This window comes from Condylura cristata, unplaced genomic scaffold, assembly GCF_000260355.1.
Source record: "Condylura cristata isolate star-nosed mole 26May11 unplaced genomic scaffold, ConCri1.0 scaffold00046, whole genome shotgun sequence".
Taxonomy (NCBI): Eukaryota; Metazoa; Chordata; class Mammalia; order Eulipotyphla; family Talpidae; genus Condylura; species Condylura cristata.
This window is the reverse complement of record NW_004567147.1, coordinates 83,634-91,601: the sequence shown is the minus strand read 5'-3', so window position 1 is coordinate 91,601 and position 7,968 is coordinate 83,634. Positions and strand designations below refer to the sequence as shown.

Genomic DNA, 7,968 nt, shown 5'->3' with positions numbered 1-7,968 from the left:
TTTCTTAACCTACTAATAGTTTGTTGATCTGAAAGCAAGAGTGGGTGGGTGAGAAAAACTCTAAATCGGGTTTAGTCAATCACTGCGCTGCCCACCTGACCGCAAGATGTCACGTTCGTGACACTGGGCATTCATAGAGGAGAGGACTGGTGTCCAGCCCTGGGCACCCCAGCGCTCCCCGCTCGCCCGCCCGCCCGCCCGCAGCAGCGCTCACCGGCCCGAGCTCCGGGTTGCCAATCCGAGGATGGAGTCGCTGTGCTCCCGCGGTGGCCAAGTCCGTGTGGCAGGCTCGGCAGCACCCGGCACACTCCTGTCCCGCTGGAGATCTCCGGCTGCCCAGCTGTCCACCGAGATTTGCCCCCGCCCACGGCCCGTGGCCTCGAAGCCCGCCTCCCAGTGGGCACCTCGCCCTCCGCACGTCACGCTCGCCCAGCCAACCCCCGGCGGCGGGTGGGGCGGCGGCGAGAAAAGGAAACTGAAATCTGCGTCTGAGGTTGCGCGGCGCCGCTGGGGTGCGCCCTCCGCCTTCTGGGTTGGGATCCAGCCCCGCGGAGCCTCGCAAGACCCCTGAAGGACTCTGGGGTGCCAGAAACTCCCTCCTTCCCGGGCTCCCCACCTCCCTATTCCTGCCGGGGCTGCGCCAGGTTCGGCGGGCGCTTGCTTTGCTTTGCTTTGTGAAAGAATGGTGCACCCCAGTTCTCAGCTTTAAATAGGCCTTCTTGTCTCCCCCACCCCCACCCCAAATCACCTAAATTTTCTTCTTGTTGGGAGGCAAGCGTTCTGTTTGCTAACAGGCGGTTTGCAACGATTCAACACCATTTTCGAAGCGCCTGCTAAGACTAAGGAGCTCTGCATAGAATATTCTTAAGTCAGGCGCCCATCCAACGCAAGGGAAAACAGGTTCCCAGAGAATAAGAGCCCTGTTCTGGTCAGTGGGGCTATTCCCCTCCTGGGCGCTGCATCCAGCAACCACAGAGGCTGTTATGGGTAATCTCTAGGATACCTAGGGAACCCCAAATTTGCACACTGTAAAGGGGTCCAAGCTACCCATGCCTGTAGAGGAAGAAGATTTAGTGTAAAAGAACTTTAATAGGGTTAGTGTGTGATGAAGTTAAACTTTCAAATTAAACTGAGCCCTGGGCTGGCATCCTCCAGCAATGTTTCCTATGCCACAACTGCCCTGGATGAAGTTAAGAGTAGAAAATTCGGAGGGGAGGCATCACAAGAACAGAACCCTGGCTCCTGGAAGGCCAAAAACTGGAGGTGGGGGTAGAAAGGATTAACATAGTCGTTAAACCTGCTATAGAAATGAAAAATCCCTGGGCCCAGTACTGAATGCAGAAGAAAGTACCCCCAGGCCCAGGCCAGAGGTGGGATTTGGAGATAGGGGCCAAAGGAGAGAATTGCTGCTCCTTAGAAGTAGTTAATTTAACAAAAGTTAGCTCGACAAAGGAATGAAGCCCTCCCAAAGAGAAGGGGAGGATGAGTGCAATTTTTGCACTCCCCCCCACACACCCCACCGCTCCCCATGCTTCTTCTCCTTGTCCCCAACTTTCTCCCTTGCTGGGCAGCAGCCCACAAAGCCCGCCTATGGCCCTGTGGGTATTTCCACCAGCTTCCTCCCGTTGCAAGGTAGCAGTCCTCTGCCGGGCGGTGCATGCCTCTCAGCAAACCTGGCCATTTCGGGCAGCTCTTTCTGCCTGCTTGTTTCTATACAAGTGTCCTTTCTAATAAACCTGCCCTTTTGGATATAATTAATACCTGTGTCTTTTGGAGAAACTCGCTGCGTGCTGCTGAAAGGGGCGCTCTGGTGAGATTTTCCCAGAGGTAACCCAAGGACCCTGCCCTCCAAATCCAACACCTCTCCAAACTGACGTCACCCCCGTTGATGGAGGATAAGAATAGAAAAACTGGAAAGGAGGCGCTACATGACCTGAAATGTGGTTCTATAGCTCCACAGCCAAGAACTGGAGGTGGGGATAGAAAGGGTCAACAGCCATTCCCCCCCTCCCATAGAAACCAAGCTCCTTAGAAGCCTAAGCCTAGATCACAAACCACAAGACCCAAGCAGGTTTGTAGGTAGTGTCCTGCACAGACCTGAAGGTGAAGATATGGAGCTAGAGGACCATTGTAGAAATCCAGCCCCTTTCAAATTCTACATAATTTATTCAAAGTCAACAGCAAACAAACCACTCTAGGAAGGAGTGAGCCCCTCCCAGAGAGAAGTCTATATGAGGGTGGTCTCTGCCCTGGCCCGGGGCAGCAGTCCTCTGCCCACCTGTGATTATGCAAGTGCTTCTTCCCACCCACTCTCTCCCTCTGCAGGGCAGCAGCCTCCTGCCTGCCCATGACCTGCACCTGCCAGGGCTTCTCTATACTGACGTCCCTCAGCAGAGGCCGCTCTCCTAAGGCTGTCTGTCTGCAACCACGCAGGTCTCTCTCAGCAAGCCTGTCCCTTTTTGGGCAGCCTTTTCTGCCTCTTTGTGTCAATGCAAGTGTCCTTTAATCTTCTCTCCCTTTTATAATGAGCCCACCCTTTTGGATATAACTAACCTCTCTGTGTCATGGAGAAACTCACCCGGGAAACTCACCAGTGCTGCTGGAAGGGGAGCTCCAGTGAGACCTTTCCCAGAGTGAACCGTGGGACCCCACTCTCCAAACCCAACAACTTCAAAAAACGATATAACCATCAACAACCTAACCACCTTCAAAGAACAGCATTTGCTAACCCGGAGCTTGCTAACTGAGCAGAAAGAAACCACAAGGCAAAGGAAATTCAAATATAAAAACTAGATTCCAGTTGCTAACTTTAGCTGAAAGCCATTGACATTTGCAGACAGTCATCGACTTCTGCAGTCTGCCTGACTTCTGCTCCTTCCTCCCCTGGAAAATCCTTTCAATGTAACCTGGCTTTGCTTGTAATGTGTCGGTCTCTCATTCTTCCACAAACCCTTCGGAGCTAACTTAGATACTCCTCACCACACCACTGTACATGAGACAAGAAAGGAGAATAGTGGAGCTAAAGCCACTTCAACCTGTACCCCAGTTCAGCACTCTAGCCTGTACCCCAGTTCAGTATGGATAAATAATCTTAAAAAAGGAAAAAGAAAAGAAAGAAGTACCTGCATGGGCACAGGTGGGCAGAGGACTGCTGCCCCGGGTCAGTGCAGTGACTGTTCTGATACAGACAGGGTAAATGTCTAGCCAAACAGAGTTGGCCTGAGCAGGCCACCGAGTCCTGCCTGGGAACAGGCCACAATTCCAAGGACCCTTCTGTGGGGAACCATACCAAGGGGCAAGAGGGGCCAGGAGAGCCTGGAAGGAAAAGAGCAAACCCAAAATACAGGTCAAGACAATGTCCATCATTGTCAGCCTCCCCAGGGTCTCTCACCCACATCCCTGCCTCTTCAATGTCACCTTCCATGTCCCCAGTACAGGTGCAAGGCGGACAAGAAAGCGCAACCTTTTCACATGTCTCTGCTTCTCAGGCCGCCACCAGTCTTCCCTCCTGCGTCCTTTTCAGCTTCCCCTGCAGCTGAGCCCCACCCTTCATTAGAGGGGGCAGGGAACCGAGAACCTCTATTTTCTGTGCAGTCACACTGTTCCAGGGACGTAACAAGTCTTTTATTTTAAATCATGCTAGTATTTTTATTTGGATTGCAGTTATTTTGTTAGTACAGTTACTATGATGGGTGGATATTGACTTGCCTCCTTGTAGGGTGAATGGGAGTGACCAGGTTGTTCCTGCCCTCCTGCCATTAGCATCAATGATCGACCCCTGTGGTCTTACACGGGCCAGATGGCGGCAGCTGGGGTGCCCTGTGATGCCCACGAATGCGCAAGAGTGGGCGCAGCTGAACCAGAGACTGAGGGTATAATGGAGGTGGTGAAGTGCAGTAGAGACCAGTGAAAAGACCACGAGAGAAGGCCAGAGGGTCCAGAGAGAAAGAGGATTTGCCAGGGGCCAGGGCTGGGGGTTGGGAGTAATGGAGACAGTAAAAGTAAGGAGGCATCCCCAAGACTGACTCACACAAGGAGTTGGGGGTGGAAGGGACTAGCACAGCCGTTGACCCAACTTTGCCAATTTAGAACCAAGATCCTTAGGCTCCAATGCCTAGATTACAAAGCATCGGATCAAAGCAGATAGCAGACTGCTGTAGGTCGTGTCTGGAGCTAAGACCCAAAAGGTGAAACATGGAGATTGAGGTCTTTGTGGGAGCTCCGGTCCCTATCAGACTTTATTCAAACTCAAGCCCCAAGGAGTGAGCCCCTCCCAGAGAGAAGCTATCTATATCAGGACAGTCTCTGCACTGACCCGGGGCAGCGGTCCTCTGCCCACCTGTGTTCATGCAAGTGCTTCTTTCTTTTGTTTTTTCTTAAGATTTATTTATTTATCCATACTGAACTGGGGTACAGGCTAGCGTACTGAACTGGGGTACAGGCTAGCGTACTGAACTGGGGTACAGGCTGAAGTGGCTTTAGCTCCTTAGTGCATGCTTTAACCTGCTGTCACAAAGGAGGGCACACAGGTGATTTTTTCTACCCACTCTCCCTCTGCGGGGCAGCAGCCTCCTGCCTGCCCATGACCTGCATGTGCAGGGGCTTCTCTGCACTGACCCCTCAGGGGAAGCCGCTTTCCTAAGGCTGCCAGCCCGCAACCATGCAGGTCTCTCTCAGCAAACCTGCCCCTGTGGGGCAGCTCTTCCTGCCTACTCGTGTCTCTGCAAGTGTCTTTACTTCTCTGTCTCCTTTCCCTAATAAACCTGCTCTTTAAATATAATTAACATCTCTGTCTTGTGGAAAAACTTACCTGGGAACTCACCGCGTGCCGCTGAAAGGGGCTCCCTGGGGTAACCTTTCCCAGAGTGAACCCAGGGACCCTGCACTAACTCCAAAAAATTATCATCAGGTCTGCCAGCCTCTGGCCATCTGGCCCCCCTGCCAGTCCAGCGCCTGGCCTCCTCCTCCTCACTACAAATGGTGTAGAAAGATCATTAAAAGCCTGAAAAATCCACCGAGATTTACCTTTACCCATCTGCCTGGATCAGTAGAGAACCTGCCCTGTGCCTGCCTGGCGCTATACCCCTGAACTCCCATTTTGCCATTAAATCCTGTTATTTTTACAGCGTACAGGTTCCCTTCAGGAATGGACTCATAATGGAGGCTAGAACACCTAGTGAGCCCTAGAGCGAGTTAGGGATAATTACACAGCTTCTGGGACTGCAGGCGGGGTTGGGGGAGTTAGAAAAAAGAAGCTTCTGAGTTAAGGACAGAAATCCAGGAGGGCTAACGTGGGCAGTACATTTTATGGCTAATTAGAAGACTAAATTTTAAGAGAACTAAATTTTAAGAGAACTAGGACCGGGCAGTGGAAAAAGGACTTAAGATAAGTATTTCTGCAAAACAGCTGTGCACATTTCAGATCAAAGTGACTCAAACCCTATTAGTTTATCTCACACGTGGGTGCCACTCGTTAGGGCCCCGCTGGTTCTTGTTAAACAAATTAGCCAAATCTTACTACACCTACCTGTAAATTCCAATCCCCTTTGTTAAGTAAAAGTTGTCAAAACCCATCCAGGACCCCATCTGGGAACCACGCCCCCTCACATTAAGCAGGGGATTTACATCAGCACCCTAACACCCAAGGCACTATTCTCTGAATCTGCCCATCCTGAGTGCGCTGTCACCTGCACAAATCTTCATCTCTAACTCACCTACACTCCCACGTGAGTTCTTTCCTGCGTAAAAGTCAAGAACCTCGGGTTCCCTCAGCCTCATCGAAACTTTTCTCAGAGGTAACCCAAGAAGAAGGCAGCTCACTGACCTCAATACCGCACCCAACCTTGATATCAGCGTTAGTGATGAAGACTAAGAGTAGAAAAGTTGGAAAGGCCAGAAGCCTGTTTCCCACCAGGCCAGAGTGGGTGGAGGGGTAGCCATGACTACCATAATCGCTGAACCAGCTGTGGTTATGGAAATAAAAAACCCTCAGGCACAGAGGTGCAAAGACAGGCAAGTGTCAGACTGCCCTTGGAGGGTCAAGGGGCAACACCCGAGGTAAAGATATGCAGATTGAGGGATGCTGTAGAATCTCCAGTCCTTTCCAAATTCTCCAGGGTTATTTAAAATCAACAAAAGCAAACCACTCAGCAAAGGAGGGAGAGGAGGGAGACCTTCCTAAAGGAAAGAAAACTATATCTGTGCAATTTCTGCAACTGGCACGGGGCAGCAGGCCTTCCACCCACCTGTGCCTTGGCAGGAGGTCCTGGACACCCACTCTCTTCCTCCGCAGGGCAGTCTGGATCACTACATGCGGGGGGGGGGGGGGTGTGCTTCTCTGCACTGACCTCCCTCACCAGAGGCCGCTCTCCAAGGCTGCCAGCCCCTGCAGGTCTCTCTCAGCAAGCCTGTCCCTTTCAAGCAGCTCTTCCTGCCCTCTTGTGCCTATGCCAAGTGTCCTTTTGTAACAGGGTGGTCCCTAGGAAAAAGGGAAGTTTCAGGTTTCCTGCCCCACCCAGACGGAGGGTGGAGCTGAGCAGAGAAAAAGAAGAGAAAGATGCAGGATGGAGAAGGAGGAGACCTAAGGAAGCCCCCACGGAGCAGCAAACATGTGATGAAGAAACCGTGCTTGTTTCCTGACCCTGGACTGGTGAAGGCAGATGTGGGTGAGAGACCTGTAGGGAGGTGATTATGGCTGTGTTTATCTTGATTTTGATGTTGCTCTTTTCCTCCCAGATTTGTCTGGCCATTTCTGACCCTTTTCCATGGGTCCCGGCCAGAAGGTGCTTTAGTCCTGTGGCAGCTTTCAGGCCTTGCTTTGGGCCAATCCCTTTTGGGCTGACTTTTGCCCACGAGGGGATGGGTAACTTCAGGTGTTTGATTTCGAAGTTATATTCTTTGTGTTCCATATTGTATATTTACTGTATTAAAGTCCCTTTTGCATTAAAGTTTTATATGTTTTGTCTTGATGCGGCGGATGGCAGAACCCACTTAGAGCAGGCAGGTTTTGGGGGCTTCAGGGGTGTCTCTCCCCCTCTCCCTGTCCTGTAACACTTTCTCCCTCTCTCTTTTATGATAAACCTGTCCTTTTGGATCCAGTGAATGTCTGCCTTGTGTAGAAACTCTCACTGGTGCCACTGAAAGGGGAGCTCTGGTGAAATTTTCCCAGAGTGAACCCAAGGACCATGCTCTCTGGACCCAACATCTCCAAAAATGACCCATTAGCATGGGATATCCATAAAACTGCTCATACTATTTGGTTGTAGAATCTGTTTTGTCCCGATTTCCGTGACCGGCCGCATGGAAGAAAGACGGGAGGCAGAAAGGCTGAGCAAGTAGAGTTTATTGCTCCCAGGCAGCAGCTGAGTCAGAGCTCCCTAGGGCGGGATCTGCATCTACTATGAGTGCTGTAGGGAAAAGTGTCTCTTATATAGGCTTTAGGGTCAGATTCTAGAAAGCTGACGTGGCACTGTACACCTGGATGCAAGGCCCGGGCGGACATTATGCTATTGCTCATATCTGGTCACACAGGTAGCTGTTGTGTTACTGCCCAGGTCTGGTCACACTCAACAGAATCATGTGACTGCCTTGCTATTTGAAACTTTTTTTCCCCAGAGATTTATTTATTTATGCATACTGGGGTACAGGCCAGAGATGTGGGGGATGAGAGGTCACCAGAAAGAGTGGGGAACAGAACAGGCAGATTAACTGAAATCCACTGCTGAGGGGAGCAGTGGGTGAGACAAGTGAGGTCTGCCTTGCCATGAGGGTCACCTCCCTTGTCAGGGATCCCATGGAACTCCAGTTGCAATGGCTGCTGGTTGCTTCATCGTGCTGCATTTTAACCCTTGTGCCACCAGGGAGGCCCGCTATTTGAATTTTTTTTTAAAAAAAGATTTATTTATTTATGCATACAGAACTGGGGTACAGGCCAGAGGTGCAGGGGCAGTGAGAGGCTTCACCAGAGAC

General features: G+C 51.3%; 1 protein-coding gene across 2 annotated transcripts in view; it reads right to left on the bottom strand.

The window, feature by feature from the left end:
- The window catches only part of TRIM26 (tripartite motif containing 26), a 21,520-nt gene extending 21,167 nt beyond the window's left edge, over nt 1-353 (bottom strand). For both annotated transcript variants that reach the window (XM_012734136.1, XM_004694744.2), the window contains exon 1: nt 215-353. The gene's annotated coding sequence lies outside the window, so the exon portion shown is untranslated. The remainder of the gene's footprint in view (nt 1-214) is intronic.
- Between the last annotated feature and the right edge of the window lie 7,615 nt (nt 354-7,968).